At 42.3% G+C, this 16,830-nt stretch overlaps 1 protein-coding gene across 12 annotated transcripts in view; it reads right to left on the bottom strand.

Annotated features, from left to right (window-relative positions):
• The window catches only part of CUEDC1 (CUE domain containing 1), a 156,648-nt gene that overhangs the window by 118,555 nt on the left and 21,263 nt on the right, over positions 1-16,830 (bottom strand). The window contains exon 1 of one of the 12 annotated variants that reach the window (XM_075013357.1): positions 4,457-4,570. The exons of 10 other annotated variants lie outside the window; for them this stretch is intronic. The gene's annotated coding sequence lies outside the window, so the exon portion shown is untranslated. Of the gene's footprint in view, positions 1-4,456; positions 4,571-16,830 lie in introns of those variants that run through there. One more of the 12 variants, XM_075013362.1, reaches the window with a different exon arrangement.

Below are 16,830 nucleotides of genomic sequence, written 5' to 3'. Positions count from 1 at the left end.
CTTCCTGCACTGAAAACAGGACTAGGATTCAAATCTGAAAGTCTCAGCCAATGAGCAGTAAAAAAGCAGCTTTACCCCAAAGCCAGTTGACCTGCCTTTGCACACAAAGCATACATGAACTAGAAAGCCAAATTCTCTGCTATTACAAATTGGCACGACTCCACTAACTTCACTGGAGATGAACCAATTTACGCAAAGGGAATATGACTGAGGCCATACTTAGACTGGAGTGGGAAATCACTTTGAGCTGATGTATTAAAAATATGAATATTTTGCATTGGTATAGCACCTGTAATCCATATTTCAAAGCATCTAAGCCTCAATAGTTTCACAAATAGCAAATCTTAGGTTCCGAGTATTTCCCCTAGGGTTCTACAGAGAACATTCACAATCAGTGGCCAACCCAGCAACTGTTATTAGTATGTAATTATTTATACCACTGTAGGCCCTCACAGACCAGGGTCCCATTGTGCTAGGTGCTGCACAAATGCATTAAAAAAAAAGAGAGCCCTTGCCCCCAAAAAGCTTACATAGAAATTCAACGAGATTAGGAGTGCAGCGGGCTTTATGAATTAACCAGCTAACAAAAGCTAAGTTTAAATCAACGCAAGGAAATTATTGCACTTTGGTGGCTTATGTTAGTAGCTGGCTTAGAGCTCAAGCTGTAGAGGATCATACACTGAGTTCCAGAGGTCCCAGGTTCAGTTCCACCTGTTGGCATGCTGCACTCAGAGCAGCATGGGAAAATGTCCTCTGCTGCACAGAGCTAGGAGGCAGACTATGGTATTTTACACACCCCAACGCTGCCTTATTAGGGAGATAGCCCAGTGGTTACAGCATTGGCCTTATAAACCCAGGGTTCAGAGTTCAATCCTTGAGGGGGGTCTAGGGCAGGTTACATTAAAAATGAAATCTGTCAGGGATGGTGCTTGATCCTGCTGTGAGATGGGACTTGATGACCACTCAAGGTCCCTTCCAGCTCTACAAGATATATATGTACACTTAAATACGCTTTATAGCATGGGTGTCCAACCTTTTCGATTGCCTGGGCCACATTGAGTGAAGAGGAATTGTCTTGGGCTGCACATAAAATATATAATATAGTTAATGTATATAAATAACAAACTTCCTTTATTTTTTATATTTTTTATTATAAACATTAAAACAAAAGAGGGCAATATAAACATAAAACTAGTGGGATATTTGACCTTGTTTTTGTGAAACCAATGCATCAATGTCTGGTTCGATGGAAGTGGTTGCAATTCTTAGTGAGTTCTCAAGATGCTCATCAGAAAATTTTGATCTAATTTTACTCTTCGTGTGCTTCATCCTTGAAAAAAGTTGTTCACAAATGTACATACTGCCAAAAAGTGATGACATGAATAAGGCGTGATTGTGAAGCAAGGGATATTTTTCTCTGGCAAGACAGGACTTATAAAAGTCTAGTAAAGAGACATGATCAAATTTTTCTTTGAGTTGAATTTCTGATTGCAACTCTATACACTCCATTTGAAAATTCGCAGGTAATGTATTTATGTCAACTGAAAATGGAGTTGCAAATATACCAAAAAATTGGTGATATTATCAAATTCCTGTATCAAAACGGAAAGCAAGGCTGCATATTTTTCAGTGTTCACAGGACTGTGTTTAGCCAACGTATCAAAATGCATAAAATTATTTGCCATAACTTGAGCTAGCCATAATTTAAGTTTCATTTCGAATGCTGTTATGGTTTGAAACACAGCACAGATAAGTTGATTTTCACCTTGAAGACACATGTTTAACTCATTTAAATGAGCGGTCAAATCCACCAAAAATGCTAAATCTGTGAGCCATTTTTCATCTTCAAATTCTGGCACAAATTTTCCTTTTGATTCCATAAACGACTTGATTTCATTTCACAAATTATAAAATCTTTTCAACATTTTACCCTGACTTAGCCACCTTACTTCAGAACAGTAAATGATATCGCCATAATCAGCATCCATACTTTTAAGGAACTCCTGGAATTGGCGATGATTCAATCCCCTGGATCTTATGAAATTCACAGCTTTGATGACAATTTGCATGACATCATCCATTTTTAAAGCTTTCGCGCATAAATTTTCTTGATGTACGATGCAGTGATATTTCATCAAATGTGAGTTGCCGGCAGCAATTGCACCATCTTCTATTAGTTTTATAAGTCCCTCTTTTTACCAACCGTAGCTGGGGCGCCATCAGTAGCTATACCAGATATGTTGGCAAAGGTTAAAGAAAATCACTTTAATGTAATTTTTACTGCTTCATACAAATCAAGAGATTTAGTTGTGTCTTTTAATGGCACCAAAGAAGCCATTTCTTCAGTGAGATTGTATTCGTTATCAATACCCCTAATAAAAATGGCAAGTTGAGCCATATCTGTAGCATCAGTACTTTCATCTATTGCCAAAGCATAAAATTTGAAATTAACAGCTTTACTCTCCAAATCTCTTTCGATAGATTTTCCTATTTCTTCGATTCGCTTGGCTATAGTCTGGCGAGACAAACTGATTTTAGAAAAATCCGTTTTTGTATCAGGACAAATTATATCTGCCACGCTTTTCATACATTGCTTCATAAACTCACCATCAGTAAATAGTTTTGATTTTTTTGCAATCAGATTTGCTACCACATAACTAGCTTTCATAATAGAGTCTGTTTGAGTTGTAATTTTTTTTAAGAAAAATTGTTGAGATGACAGACGCTTTTTCAGTTCCACTATTTTGTCTTTATGAAACATTCCTTGATATGCATCGAATTTGGCAGCATGATTTTGCATATAATGTCTTTTCAAATTGTAATCTTTGAAAACTGACGTGATTTCCCTACAAATTAAGCACAGTGCCTTATTATTTGTCTCGACAAAAAAGTATTCATCTGTCCATTTTTCACTGAACACCCTTCCTTCATCCATGATTTTTCTTTTTTTGGGTTCTGTTTTCTTTTGACACAACGTTGAAGCCATGCTCAGATAAAAAAATTAATAAATAAGCAACCATTTATTTTTCTAGTATTAGCGATGTTGTATATGTAATTATATCAATATCATGAGCAAAAAACTATTTGATTCGTTTTTGTACTTACTCCACCACAGCTGCTAAAAAATTATTTTAACTTATTTTAACTTATTAAATTATTTTACGAAGTAATACAACAAGCCCAAGTGCAATAATTAAATAAGAAAACTTACATGTCTGCTTCCCAGCAAAAAAACTTAGCGTTTGTTTGCTGGGTTAACAACAATAAATGCCTGTCTTCACAGGCGCACACATCATATTATCACACACGTATTATCGGTAATCGTTGCGTTTTACTTGCCAAGTCGCACAAGTGCATATAACGTCTGACACACGCGGGTTTCGATTTGACTGATTGTGTGTGGCGGGCGCAAGAGGCGAAGTTAGCACTGCGCTGCGCCCTCTCCTACACAGCGTTCTGTTGTCACCTATGCAGTCCGTGCTCGAGTACCGCGCAATCGAGTCATGAAAAATATCACTAAAAATCACATAATAATGTTAAAAGTTTACGCTCTCGTGGGGCCGCATTACTAGCTGTCCAGGGCCGCATGCAGCCCGCAGGCTGGACATGTCTGCTTTATAGCATACACAGACTACTCTAGGCATGGCAAAGAGAATAGCACTGGGATGTAGTTTCAGATAGCCACTGAGCTGACTATGTCTGTGAATTGGACTCTCTTAAAGCAAAGGGTAGCATAGCAAACACCAAGAAAGCAATAAGCTGGTAGGCAAGAAGTGTGCTGGTAAAGACATATCGTCAGACAGCTGCAGTCTCTACAAGTTCAGCAGGGGACAAGATTAGAAACAAGGGGAATGCTCTTGTAATGTGTGCTCCATCCTTGCAATTTAAAATGATATTGACCCTACATAAATTACCTAGCCAGGTTGGTCCCCAAATAAAAAACAATGTTAATTTCACAACTGGACTAGACCAAGATTCACAGACAGTCTGGGGGAAGCTATGTTGACTGAATTCATATACGACAAACTGCATCAAAGACAAATTTATGCTTGGCCAGCATTTTCCATCCAGAAGCATTCCAGGCATTTTACAGGATGTATGCCGTAAACAAGGTTCACTCCCTTGTCCTGAAGTGCAGCCTTTGCTGGGATGGAAAATGCAGCTCCCTACGAGCCCACAGAGAAATGGAAAAATACTGATACACTTCTCCAGTTGAAATTAGAAAGGAGACTCATTTTGGGCAAGTGAAACATCATCACCCACCTTAAAGTATTGCACAGAATTTGGCATCGACACCTGTCTCATAATGATGCATGGACACTACCTTCTCTACAGCTAAGTATAGCCAAGATTAGTTTCCAGCAAAGCCTTCATCTCGAACATGTAGTCTTAGCATAGAGACAGCATGTGCACCGAGTTGAAAGCTCACATCTAAATACGCTTCCCAAAGACTCACAGGAGTTGTCTTGTATTTGCCCAGCTGAGAAGCCTGGCTCGCTCTCAGTCCAATTTTGCAGTTACTTCAGGCATGCAGCTCCCACTTCAGTCAATGGAACAGGGCCCTGTAACAGCGCCTTGGAGCACATATGCACATCTCACTACACCTTTTGCAGCCCTTTGAAACTGGAGCTGTAGTTGCAGCTCCCATGCTTGTTCCCAGTCACTGCAAAAGGGCTACGCCACTGGCTGGTATACTTTTATGAATCTTGATTTCTAAGGTAAAAACAAACAAACAAACAAACCACAAAAAAGAACAAGAGAATGAAGTGGTGCCATTGCTTGGACTGCAATTTCCCTTTCCCCCGCCGATGGCTCAGGCTATCAGCTCACAGAGATACCCTCAGTCTTACCCAGCCTCTGCACTTTACAAACTGGTCCAATTCCCGAGCTCCACTAGCAGACACAGAGGAGGCATCTCTCTCTCACTCTCTCTCTGCTTGATCACCCATAATGTCTGACCCAAATTTACTGATTTCCAATAGAAGCCTTGAATCATTTATAGCAACAAAAGCATGTCAATCTGTGGGTCCCGGTGGATTGAGAGGTCACTGCCTCCATGTCTCTAGGCATGGCTTTCCTCCCATTTGTTCCAGGAAGTTTCTCTCATCATTCACGCTGCACCAAACTTGTGGCACACTAGGTGAGTCAGTGGCTCAGCTCTTCTCTCACCAACATTTGCCCCATAGCATGGAAAAGCAACTGAACTGCTGCAGTTCTTCACTTCCAGATTCTCTTCCTGTTGTGGCTAAGTGACAGCACAACAGCATCAAATCACCACAAAAGCTAGACCACTAACAGAAGGGGAAAACCCATATGAGGAAAGAGTCCCTGACACAAGCAAAATGACATGCAGACAAGCATATAATGTTCAGCACTGAGACTGTAAGACTCTAATCCAACTTCTACTATAGCATCAGAAATTTCAGAAGCAACACCACTGAGCAACTGATGCATAAACACTCATGACCGTTAACTGTTATGTCAATCCTTCCCCTTCATCCATCTGTCTTGAGTACCTCCTGTTTCTCCAAACAAACAAACTAGGTGGGGTCAAGGCAGGGCGACTAAAATACTGAAGAACAGCTGAAGGCAGGAAAGTGAGGAGAACTGCTCTCTTGGCTCCAAATGGCAAGGAGATTGTAGCTCAGAATGCATGAGAGAAAGAGAGTAATTTCAAATCCACAACAGTGTTCAGCACCATTGGCAGCATCTGCTCAGCACTGGCAATGCAAGAGGTAGCTTAGCAAAGCATTCCATTGCTAGAGAGAGATGAGGAAGCTAATGTCAGCTGCATGCCTCACAGTGCGCTCTAGCTGTTTTGGGCAGGCCTACAAAATTATTTCCCATGCATCTCTACCAGGCAACAACCAGCTCTTGTCCAGCAGGGGCACAGTTTTCAAACACACTAAGCACTGGTCTAACTGCTCTGCCTTACTTCTACAAAGCTGCAGTTAAGCCAACACTGAATGTGTTTGAAAATGCCCCCCTACAATTGCATGGCATGACAGTTTACGAACTTGATAGCTTTTAGGGGTAGCCACATACTTAACTGACTCAAGCATGTAAAAAGCACGTGCTCCTCCGGCAGCCCTACCTAATTTCTCACCGCAGAAATGGAATCCAGCTGCAATTGCAGACATACATGCATTGCATCTGCAAATATTTTTTGTCAAAAGACAATTCTCCGTATTAGATGTTTGAGGGCTATGAGGTCACCCATGTCTGGCTGTGTGTGCTCTCTAGTGGATTTTAGCACTTAAACTGAGCTTCCTATCCAATTAATTGCACCACACACACAACAACAACTGAGATAGTTAAGCAGTATTACTGCCCCTACAACAGAAAGATCAAGAGATATGACTCAGTCCAATGAGGTCACCTATGTCAGATACAACAGCAGAACCCAGGCATTCTTGCTTTCAAGTACTGTGCATTATCCATTAGGCATCACTGTCTCCCCTGATGTTCTGCTACCCTTTTGTGGCTATACATTATATAATAACTGCCTAGCAGAGGATCAAGTTCTGCTGCAGGGAGGAAGCTTACAACAGCACTCCTGATATCAGTGGTAGCCCTTGAAGCATTAGCCCCTACCCCTAATGGTCAAATGTTCTAACTTTTTCCAAAAATTAAGGAATCTATATATTTCACAAATCCCAAAGGCTAACCCTGAGTGGTTTAAGGGATGGAATTAAAACAGATAGACTGTCTCTGACGGGGGTGTACAATGGTTTTCCCTTGTTTCCTGTATCCAGCATACGGGCACTTTTGCCAGCCATTAGCTTTGCAATTTCCAACACGATCATCTTAGTAAGAAGGGTCCAAGATCTGCCATTCCTAAATGAAAGCTGAAATTTATCCATGACAATATTATGGCTCCACATTCATTATGTGGTGGGAGATAAGGCAGGTGCAGTGGGCTCTGCAGGCCTCAAACTTGGCTCTGTGTACCCTGAGCCCGAATAGCTGAGTCCTGATGATCCCACTGGCTTCACCTGTAGTGGTAGACGTTCAGCATCTCTAGTAAATGCAGGTCCTAAGCTAGTGGCCAGAGTGGTTCTTTAGCTCTTATTGATGACTGATCTGTACTACTTGTCCTGTGCAAGAACTGGCTCTGAAATCATACAAGAGTTCAAAAAACGAAACTCAGAGTAGGGAGGGAGAGCAAGAGAGAGCATCTTTGTTTTTGAAAAAGCTCTTGCAGCACTGCCAGCCCTAAATATTCAAAAATTGTATTGGGTCCCCAAAAATCATGAGACTGACAAAGTTTTGATGTATATTATTTAATTAAAAAAATACTAAATTCGAGTTTCTTTATCCTGTGAGCCTTTATAGAGTCAGACTTTTGAGTCTTTCGCAGCAAATATCAGGGCTAGAAACTGATTCTTTTTTAGATGTAAACTGATATTCTTACACAATCCCATGTCTCCATGAGCTGAGACTTTAAAAAATACCAAACATTACAGGGGAAGGAAAAAAAAAAAAAAAAAAGCAAGAATTAAGTTTTGATCCCATATTCCCTATTGTTCAGTGGTTAGAGTACTAGCCTTGCAAACAGGGGCTGAGAGTTTGATCCTTTTGCAGGCCTAAAATGATAACAGTTTTCAGGTACCTAGGGGCAAGTTAGATAAAAATCTGTCAGGGATGATGTGGACTGTGCTAGTTCCTGCTGTGAGTGACTGGGAGCGGACTCGTGGTCCTTTCCAGTTCTAAGATTCTATTTCTATAGCTCCCATTAATGTCAAAAGGCATTTTATTTGCTCATGATATATGGATTCAAAGAATTCTTTCCATGTGGGCATACATGCTGTATACAAGGGTAGTAAAAGTCAATCATCTCAAAGAGCCAAAGAGCAAATTCTGTTCAGTCTTTATCAGCAGCCACAGTGCAATCAAAAGAAAGCCAGGTTTGTCATGGCTTAAGCATGCAAGATGTTAGCTAAAAAGGCTGTGTGTCATAGCTTGTAGTGTGTTCTTTGATTAGAATTCTGCCCTCTTTGATTTGTATCTTAACTAATCTGGTAAGGGTGCACCTATAAGCTAGATACAGGGAACAAAGAAAAGTCATGGTATCCAATGTCATCCCTTAAGGAAAAGTTATGGTACCCAATGTCATTCCTTTTCAACTACCATGTAATAAATTAACGTTACCCATTGTTCAATGTGCGTTTCACATTCCTCCCCCTCTGGAGCCAATTACCAGAGGACAACTGCCTGCTGCTGCTCCCAGCTGATGGAATTACGTCTTCTGATCAAGTGGCTGAGGCCTGGTCTACACTAGGGACTGAAGCCGATCCCAGATATGCAATTCTAGCCATGCCATTTGCGTAGCTAGAAATCAATGCATCAGGATTGACCTTCTTCCCTGCTGCAGATGAGGGATCTTTAGGCTCATGCCAATGTCTCTTAATCCACATGTCAGTATTGAGTACCAAGATTGAGAGCTGAGCCCAGAGAGACTGATTTTGCTGCGTCTTCACACGTGCAGCAAAATCGATCCCCAGAAGACTGCAGTGTGCACTTGCACTCGCTCGCTCGCTCGCTCTCTCTCTCTCTCTCTCACACACACACACACACACACACACCATAAAATAGACACACTCCGATCTCTGGCTTCATGCTGCAGGTTCTCAGTTCAAACCCTTCTGATGATGCCTACATGGGGAAAGATACTACATTTATAAATATTAACCATCACAACATGCAGGCAATTATCCCCGTTTTATAGCTGGGAAACTGTAGGCTAAGTGATCTGTGCAAGGTCATAGGGAGAACCACCACTGGACCAGCGATTGATTGAAACTCAAGCATTCCTGGCTTCTGTCTCAGGCTCAGATTACATCTAATGCCAGCATAACATTTTAAGTGCCCACAAGATGCTAAGACCCAGAGCCATGAGGAGTGGATGTGACACAGTAGGAGGGATTGGTTTCCTCTCTATGTTACTGGGGCACCAGGTATGTTGACTACCAAGGAACCTGCTCCCTGTCTTCTACAGCAGCTAATAAAATTCAGTGAGAAGACAAACACAGCGGGAGGAACTAGGCAGACAAAGTTCACCTTGCTGTTCCAGTGAACATGTCTGTAGGGATAGATCAAGCCACAGGAAAAGCTGGAATTCCAAACATTCCCTAATTATATCCTGTTAGGGGGTATCAGAGTACCTGATCTCAGATGTGGGTGCAGGTCCTATGGCTTGTGTGTTTTGCGGGCCCCACATATTTACCTATATTTCTAGCAGCATCCAGCACACTCTCTCAGGCTATGTCTGCACTCGGCAAAGTGAATCGACCACAGATACACAATTCTAGTATGCCAATCGCTTAACTAGAATCAACTTATCTGCGCTTAGCTTACTTAGCCGTCCCTACTGAACAGGATCAACAGGGGAAACTCTCCCATCGACCTCCCTTACTCCTTTCATTTCATGAAGGAGTACAGGGGTCGACTGTGAGACCTGAGAGGTCAGTTTTGCATATCCCTATTAGATGTGCGAAATTGAACCCCAGAAGATGCACCACAAGCAGGTCAATCTTTCAAGCTAGTGTAAACATACCCTCAATCTTTGAGAAGTAGGATGAGAAGGCATGAGAAGCAGGAGGAATTAAGGCACAGACCTAGGAGAAGCCTCACAACCTTATCCCTACCAGGCCAACCTAACATAAGAAAGCTCCATTTTGGGACATTTCCATGCTGCCCTCCAATATCATTCACAGAACAGGTATGGAAAACTGACTTCTCTCCCCATGACTTTTTATTGCCACTCACTGACAGCAACAAAAGTCAGATGGTAACAGGAAAGTTAATTAACAAAAATACTAAATTACAAGGTGGATCTTTCTAGGACCAACCTAATCTCTCCCCTTTTCCTTACCATGTTCAGATGCTCTGAGCTTCCTTGTTGGTGGAGCAAAGCATTCAAATGAAACTGAATTTCCTGGGAGTGTCAGACGCTCGGCACCTCTGGAAAAAAAGCAGGGCCTGGGCACCTTTCTGAACACGAAGCTCCTCCACCCAACCTGTCTCTCTCAGCTGTGGGAGCTACAATTAACACAAGCTATAACTAGCCAGCCACACTTCCTGGGGTTTGCATGAACTTCATTTCTGCCTGCATTTGGGAAAAGAATGCATAAAATCTCTCCAACCCCAAGTTCTTTTCACACCAAGCGGAATTATCTTGGTGGCCAAAGATTTACAGCTTTCATCAAAAGATCCCAGGGATCTTTACATCAAAATGTGACACTGAAGTGTGATGGCAACCTGCCAGATTTAGAGAGGTTGTGTCTAATGACAGAGAGATGTAAGCATGTTTTTGTAGATGCCAAATAAAACACAATGCTATTACCTGCTGAGGCTTGAATCGCCCCCTCCACCCCTAGGTTTCCCCCATACACACGCCCCCAAAAAACGAAGAGGAAGTACATGATAACAGAGGGATGAAAGGTTGCAGTTTATGTATCACCTCAGACCATGCTTTGTGCTTACAGGGAGAGGGAGGCCAGCAGTTGCATTGCAGAAATCCTTGGCTGCAGCTGTCCCTCCATCAATACTTTGGGCACCAATCCACTGCCCTGATTTATACAAACAGCAGGTGAAAAGAATACATGAAAAGCTCTGACACCATGGACTGGGCCTCTCACATTATAAGGCCAGAAGGGACCATGAGATCACATAGTATAACATCCTGAGTAACATGGATCATAAAGTTTCATCTTGGAATTCCTGCAGCTAGCCCAAAAGCTTGTGCTGAGTGAGAGGCAGTGTGTGGCCCAGATCCTCATGGATATGTAGGCTCCTAAGTCCCAATAGTTTTAATGAGAGTTAAATACCTCAGTACCTTGGAGAATCTGAGACTGGACTCACCTAAAGGCAATGCAATTTAGGGCCATGCTTACAGACCCTTCTCCAGATATGGAGGACTTTATCTTCCAGGGCCATTCACCTGGCACTTTTCACATGCTCAGATTAGGGTGTGTGTGAGGGGAAGGGATTTAAGTATCTGTCTGGATTTAAACAAAAATGTTGCTGAGATACCAACTGGGGGGTGGGAAAATAATAACACTATCACATGAATGACTGCTTTTAGAAAACTAAAGTGCCCCGTTATTTGTTCAGTTAAGTGCTTCCTTAATGTCAATACACCTGTGAGCCCAGCAAATAAACTGGTAGAACAGAAATTCACTAGAAGTTTATGGCACTTGCATATAAGATGGGGGAAAAAAGCTTCTTGTGAGTTTTCAAGCACTGAAAATACATAACACACGCAAGTTCATATCAGAGCCTCTCTCTCTCAGGAGAAGCAGGGTGATGCCAACAACATGTAGCTTCTTCAGACACTGATCTGGACATTTTGGACAGCCCTGAAATACTTGCTCTCCTCCCCTGCTGAGGGCAGGTACTGATCCCTTTCACAAACAGCACCTGAGATTTCACAGCTCAGAAAGAAGAAACTAGCCAGAATCTGGAAGACTTCCAAAGGAAGACAAGCTTGGGAGCACTCTTGAACTGGAAGAAGCTGTTAAGAGGAAATATAGGAATGAGAAGAATGGTTTGGAGGTCCAAGCATTAGACTTCAAGAAAGAGCTCCTGTGTTCTACACCAGGCATTTAATCTCAGTAAGGAGAGGTTTTCAACCAATTAACAACTCCACAGAGGTGGGACCTAAGTAAAGTGTAGGCTCTCTGAGTAGTGGTCTATTTTACCCATGGTTTTGGAAGCACTTAAGGAGAGTTGGGGATAAACAGTGCTCTGTAACCATAAAATGTGTTATCCGGGGCACAGTCCTCTTTGTGCCTCCATTTCCCTATCAGCACAATAGGAATAATTATCTGGCCTACCTCACTGAGTGGTGGTGAGGATTTATTCACCACAACTATTGGGGGTTTTGAATTGCTCAACTGGAAGTTACTGTGGAAGGACAACCTATTACAACAGTACCGCCTGGTCATTGAAACCAGTCACACAAAATATCAGAAAATGTTGTCTTCACTGTTTTTAAGCCCTGGGGAAACATCACTAAGTTTCTTAGTGTATTATGATAGCAGGCATGTTTTGTTTATTTTGATTTAATAACTTACTTTGAACAGTCTGTTTTCACTCACAATCAATCCTGTGTCTTGATCTCTGATTGAACAATTGAGCCACCTTCCAAAAGGACCCTGATGACCTAGAAACACAAACCTTATTGTGCACACTGGATTTGTGCCCATTGGATATGGGCACTTTTGAAAATCTCATCCATAAGCCCATTTGGGGGAGATTTTCAGAAACATGTGTCAGGTGCCTAACATCCTTTTGTGCCTTTGAAAATCTACGCCATTGATTTGTGCTTCTGAATTGCTTAGAAGTCTTGCTAATGCTACCTCTAATTCTTATGGTTCACATGCAGTCTGAGCATTGGAAAATATTGAGCTCCATTATTCATGTCGGAAAAAGCGTTGTTCAAAGCAGATCCATAAAGGAATGTGCATTCTTTGAAACCTCTGCTTCTTGCCCCACATTTCAATGATGTCTGCATGTCTTAAAAAGATAAGATGACCCAAGGACATAAAAACCCCAACTCAATGATTACATTTGTTCAAGAACCTCCAAGACATTCCTAATAGACTCTGAACAGTCACTGTAAATTATATTAATTAGATTTTTAAAAATGCATGTAAAAAATACAGTAAAACCTATGGAAAAAATCAGAGGGAATGTGAAAGGACAATAAGTCTGATAAAAATGTATGTCTGGACTACATGCAGACAGAGAAAGCCCAGTCTCTCACTCCCTGACCTTTCATTCAGGAAATCCCATTTTAAATCTGCAGGCAGCACTTCTGAAATGCATTTTGGTACCTTCATCTGGTCTGACCCTGCAAGGTGCTGAACAGTCTCAACTAACAATGAAATATTTTGGGGCTGAAATCACTAGTTGGCACATCACAGGAGCTGAACTCCAGGTGGTTGAGGTGAGCTCTGACTACTTGACTCTTCCTTGCAAAGTGGCTTTCCCTGGGACACTATGCCCCATATTCTTCATAAATATATTATCATATGAAATGGCATAACTAAGATATGTTTTATACAAAATGGATCACGTGAGGTATCACTGGAAAGGCTATATTTTACTGAACAGGATTATCCTATTTGTGTACATATATCATTTCTGTATCTGAAATTGGGACTATTATCTACATACCTATTACAACTGTGTTTATATCTGGGGAACGCCCACCAGAAAGCATGCAATCAGCTTGGATGGGCTCTTAGGGTGAACAATAAGATTTTGAAGATGATAATCTCCTACCTTCCTGAGAGGCTTCCTGGGATGCTGATAAGAGCCTTCACCCTTGATTGCTTTTACACTGCCGGGTCATGTGATCATGTCCCCTGGTGTGGGCTCCATCTTGGAGTACGAGTTGTTTTCCACTGATAGGGAATGGGGATCATACTGGGAAGTACAGGATTCCTATCATATGTAAATCTTACTTAAAGCAGGAAAGTGAGTTAGTCTAAGTCATCTGATGAAGTGGGTCTTTGCCCATGAAAGCTGATGCTCCAATATATCTGTTAGTCTATAAGGTGCCACAAGACTTCTCGTTGTTTTTGTGGATACCAACTAACACTGCTACCCCTCTGATACTTAGTCTAAGTCAGTTCTTCACTGAATTGCTGCCCAAGATGACTGCTGAAAACACCTAAAACTGATCTGAGAAAGACAGGACTGAACCCAGGCTAGAAGGTGTCTGGCCTGTGAAAGGATTACCTGTAGTTTTCAGCTGCAAGAAAGAGCAGTTAGTCTTCACGAAACACTGTAACTTGCTTAAAAAAAATTTAGAATGAGGAATACTAATTGTAGCCATTTTCTTTACTGTACTAAACTCACTGCATGTTGGTTTTACTTGCTCAGTAAGCTGCTTTGATCAGTTTGCTATCCATTGTTTTTCTCTATACATAAAAGACTTTTCTCCCAGGTGACAGACTGATGTCATCATGTCAGTCTGCTACCCAAGGGGTGGAGGCGGTGAGAAAGTTGGATGGCCGCGCAGCTCCCTGACATCCCCACCCAGGCAAGGCCAGGGATGCCTGTGCAGCTCCCCAACCCCACCACCACCACCCCCTGGGAAGAGAGGGGTTGTCGGTGAGTGTAGTGAGCAGGAGGCACAGCCCTCTAGTAATCACTTGCAATCTACCTTTTGCAGTTAATAAAACTGTTTTATTTTCCCTAAAATCCAGTTTGTGGAACTCATAACTGCGAGGGGAAGTTGTGTATATCTTTCTCCACATGAAGAGAGATAATAGCTTAATCTGTACAGGACAAGACAATTTTGGATTTACACTCCAAACGAGGAGTGCATTTAAGTGCTGGGCAATTCCTTAGCTGAAAGCCTTCCCATGTGGTACTGATTTTAGTGCATTAAAAATACTGTCTTTCTGCAGCTGGGTATGTCCCCACCTGAAAGGGTGCTGTAGGAGTCTTGGGGGCCTGGACGAACAGGGCAGGGTGAGGGAGCCCAGGCTGGTGGAACAGGCAGTTTCAGTAGTACCCCAGTATATCAGGTGGGTTCCTGGAAGGTGTAGCAGGGACAACAGATCACATTCCCCATCTCTATGCAGCCTTCTGATGCAGCCCTGTCCTCTGACTGCTACATTACTAGAAACTTTTTACATACAGCACAATGCTTTAATCCTGCAGCATCCAATACATTTGCCACATGCGGCAAATAGGACACTGTGATGTGGCGAATATGGTAATGGCCAACCTTCAACTCTCAAGCCGCATGTGGCCCTTAAAGCCTTTAAATGCAGCTCCTCCAGAGAACTGCATTCAGGGAGTGCCATCTGCCCACTCTGTGCACACGCCCCACTGATTGGTGGCAAGGGCCGCAGCCCCACTGGCAGCCTCAGCAGCAGCTCCAGGGGCTCTGGTGAGTCTCCAGCATTGAATTAGAAGGAGAAAGCTGGGGGTGCCAAGCTCTGGGGCAAGGCATTCAGTTAGCACCAGGGAGGCTAGGGGTGCTTGGCTCTGAGGAAGGAAGAGGGCATTTATTTAGTGGGGGGGGCTCGGAGTTCCTGGTTTGGGGGGTGCCTGGCTCTGGGGGACGAGTAGGGCATTTATTTCGAGCAAAGAGGGCTGGGAGCGTGACTATTGGAAATAAAACAACCACAAGTGTAAAAACAACAAGAAGTTCCATGGCGCCACATAGACTAACAGATTTTTTGGAGCATAAGCTTTCATGGGCAAAGACCCACTTCATCAGATGCATGTAGTGGAGTTCCAGAAGCAGGTCAAAATATACAGGCTCATGAAAAAGAATGGAGTACCAATCAAGAGGAAGGTCAGATTCTGATGTAGTCCCCCCCACCCCTCCACTCTCTGATTTGCTCACCTTGATTATCTTTTTCTGATTTGTCCTCCTTGCTTACTGTTTTTGGTTCTCTGTGCCTTAAATATTGAGCCTGTTCTGGTCTGGCTATGGTCTGAAAAAGTGGGTCAGTCCCACAAAAGCTCACCTTATAAACTATTTTGCTAGTCTTTAAAGTGCTACTTGACTGCTTTTTGTTTTGATAGTGTATAGACGAGCACGGCTTCCTCTCTGTTACTATACAGCTACCCCTCTGATACTAACCACAAGTGTGGTAATCTTTGAATTCCTACAGGACACCACTCCTCTAAGCTCTCTCTTATACCCTGCAGTTTGACCACATCTTTTACACCACTGTGAAAGTCATAGAAGAAAATGTTCAAGTTCTTCAATGTGTGTCTCTCCTCTAACTACGGTATGTCTGGATAACTGAAAACTGAGATACAGTTATGTCTTGGAGCAGTCTACTACCCACTGTTGATTAGCCTCCAGTAAGCACAAAGTAGTTAAGAGTGGCTTTCAGGGCAGATGTGGTCTAAAGGACTGAGCACAGGGGACTGGCAGAAGGAAACCTGAGTTACAGTCTTGACCGCCACCAACTTGCTGTGTGATCTTGGGCAAATCACTTCCTCGCTCAACACGTGCTCAGTTTTAAAACCATTCGATCACCACCGATGACTCACAAATGTGCTGTAAATATCACTACCTCTTTGCATTTTGACCCATTTTCTTTGCACGGCTTACAAAGCTCAGTAAAGACCATTCCAAACAACTGCATAAAACAAATATTAGTGCCCCATACTAGACAGCTGTAATCCCGGAGATCACCAGCATTTCTCCCAACTGGGGGAGAAGGAAGAATCCTGATGCCATGTCAGAGCCTGTGGGCTAATTACTGAGACCTCAAAAGCCTGAAGGAAACTTGCCAGGGACTTGAAGCTGTATCGAAATTTGCAGAAATATTTACATAACCTAATTGTCCCTTGGGTATTTAGGGGCATAATGAAGCCTTGTGTGGTTACCACCATAAATGTGTGTAAGATGCTCAGATAATGCAGAGAGGGGAGCCATGTAACTAACTAGCACACTAAAATGCTCATTTAACTGACAGAATTGTGGAAATTTCCAAGACTAAGGGCCTGAATTCAAAATTCTGTTTTCTCTTTCAACATTAAAAACATCTAAAGGAGAGCAAGAAATGCAGCTTCCTGTGCTGTTTTATGGTACATGAGATGTCAGATCTCACTCATCAACTTAAAAGAACATCTGTCAGTCTGTCTCTATGCTGCATGTACTATAAAATAACATTCTGTCAACTTCCACTCCAACATATCAGTAATCAGAGACCTGGATCACGAAAAATAATGCACCATTATGTAAATACACATGTAAGTCGCTAATAATATTCAGCCTAGTGGACTGTTTGTAGCTCATATCTAAATGTATCTTTTCCAAAATAAGATGTTTTTGGAGCATTCTTC

Source organism: Carettochelys insculpta, chromosome 19, assembly GCF_033958435.1.
Source record: "Carettochelys insculpta isolate YL-2023 chromosome 19, ASM3395843v1, whole genome shotgun sequence".
In the NCBI taxonomy this organism is placed as follows: Eukaryota; Metazoa; Chordata; order Testudines; family Carettochelyidae; genus Carettochelys; species Carettochelys insculpta.
The sequence above is the reverse complement of the archived record's forward strand: the minus strand, read 5'-3'. Positions and strand labels throughout refer to the sequence as shown.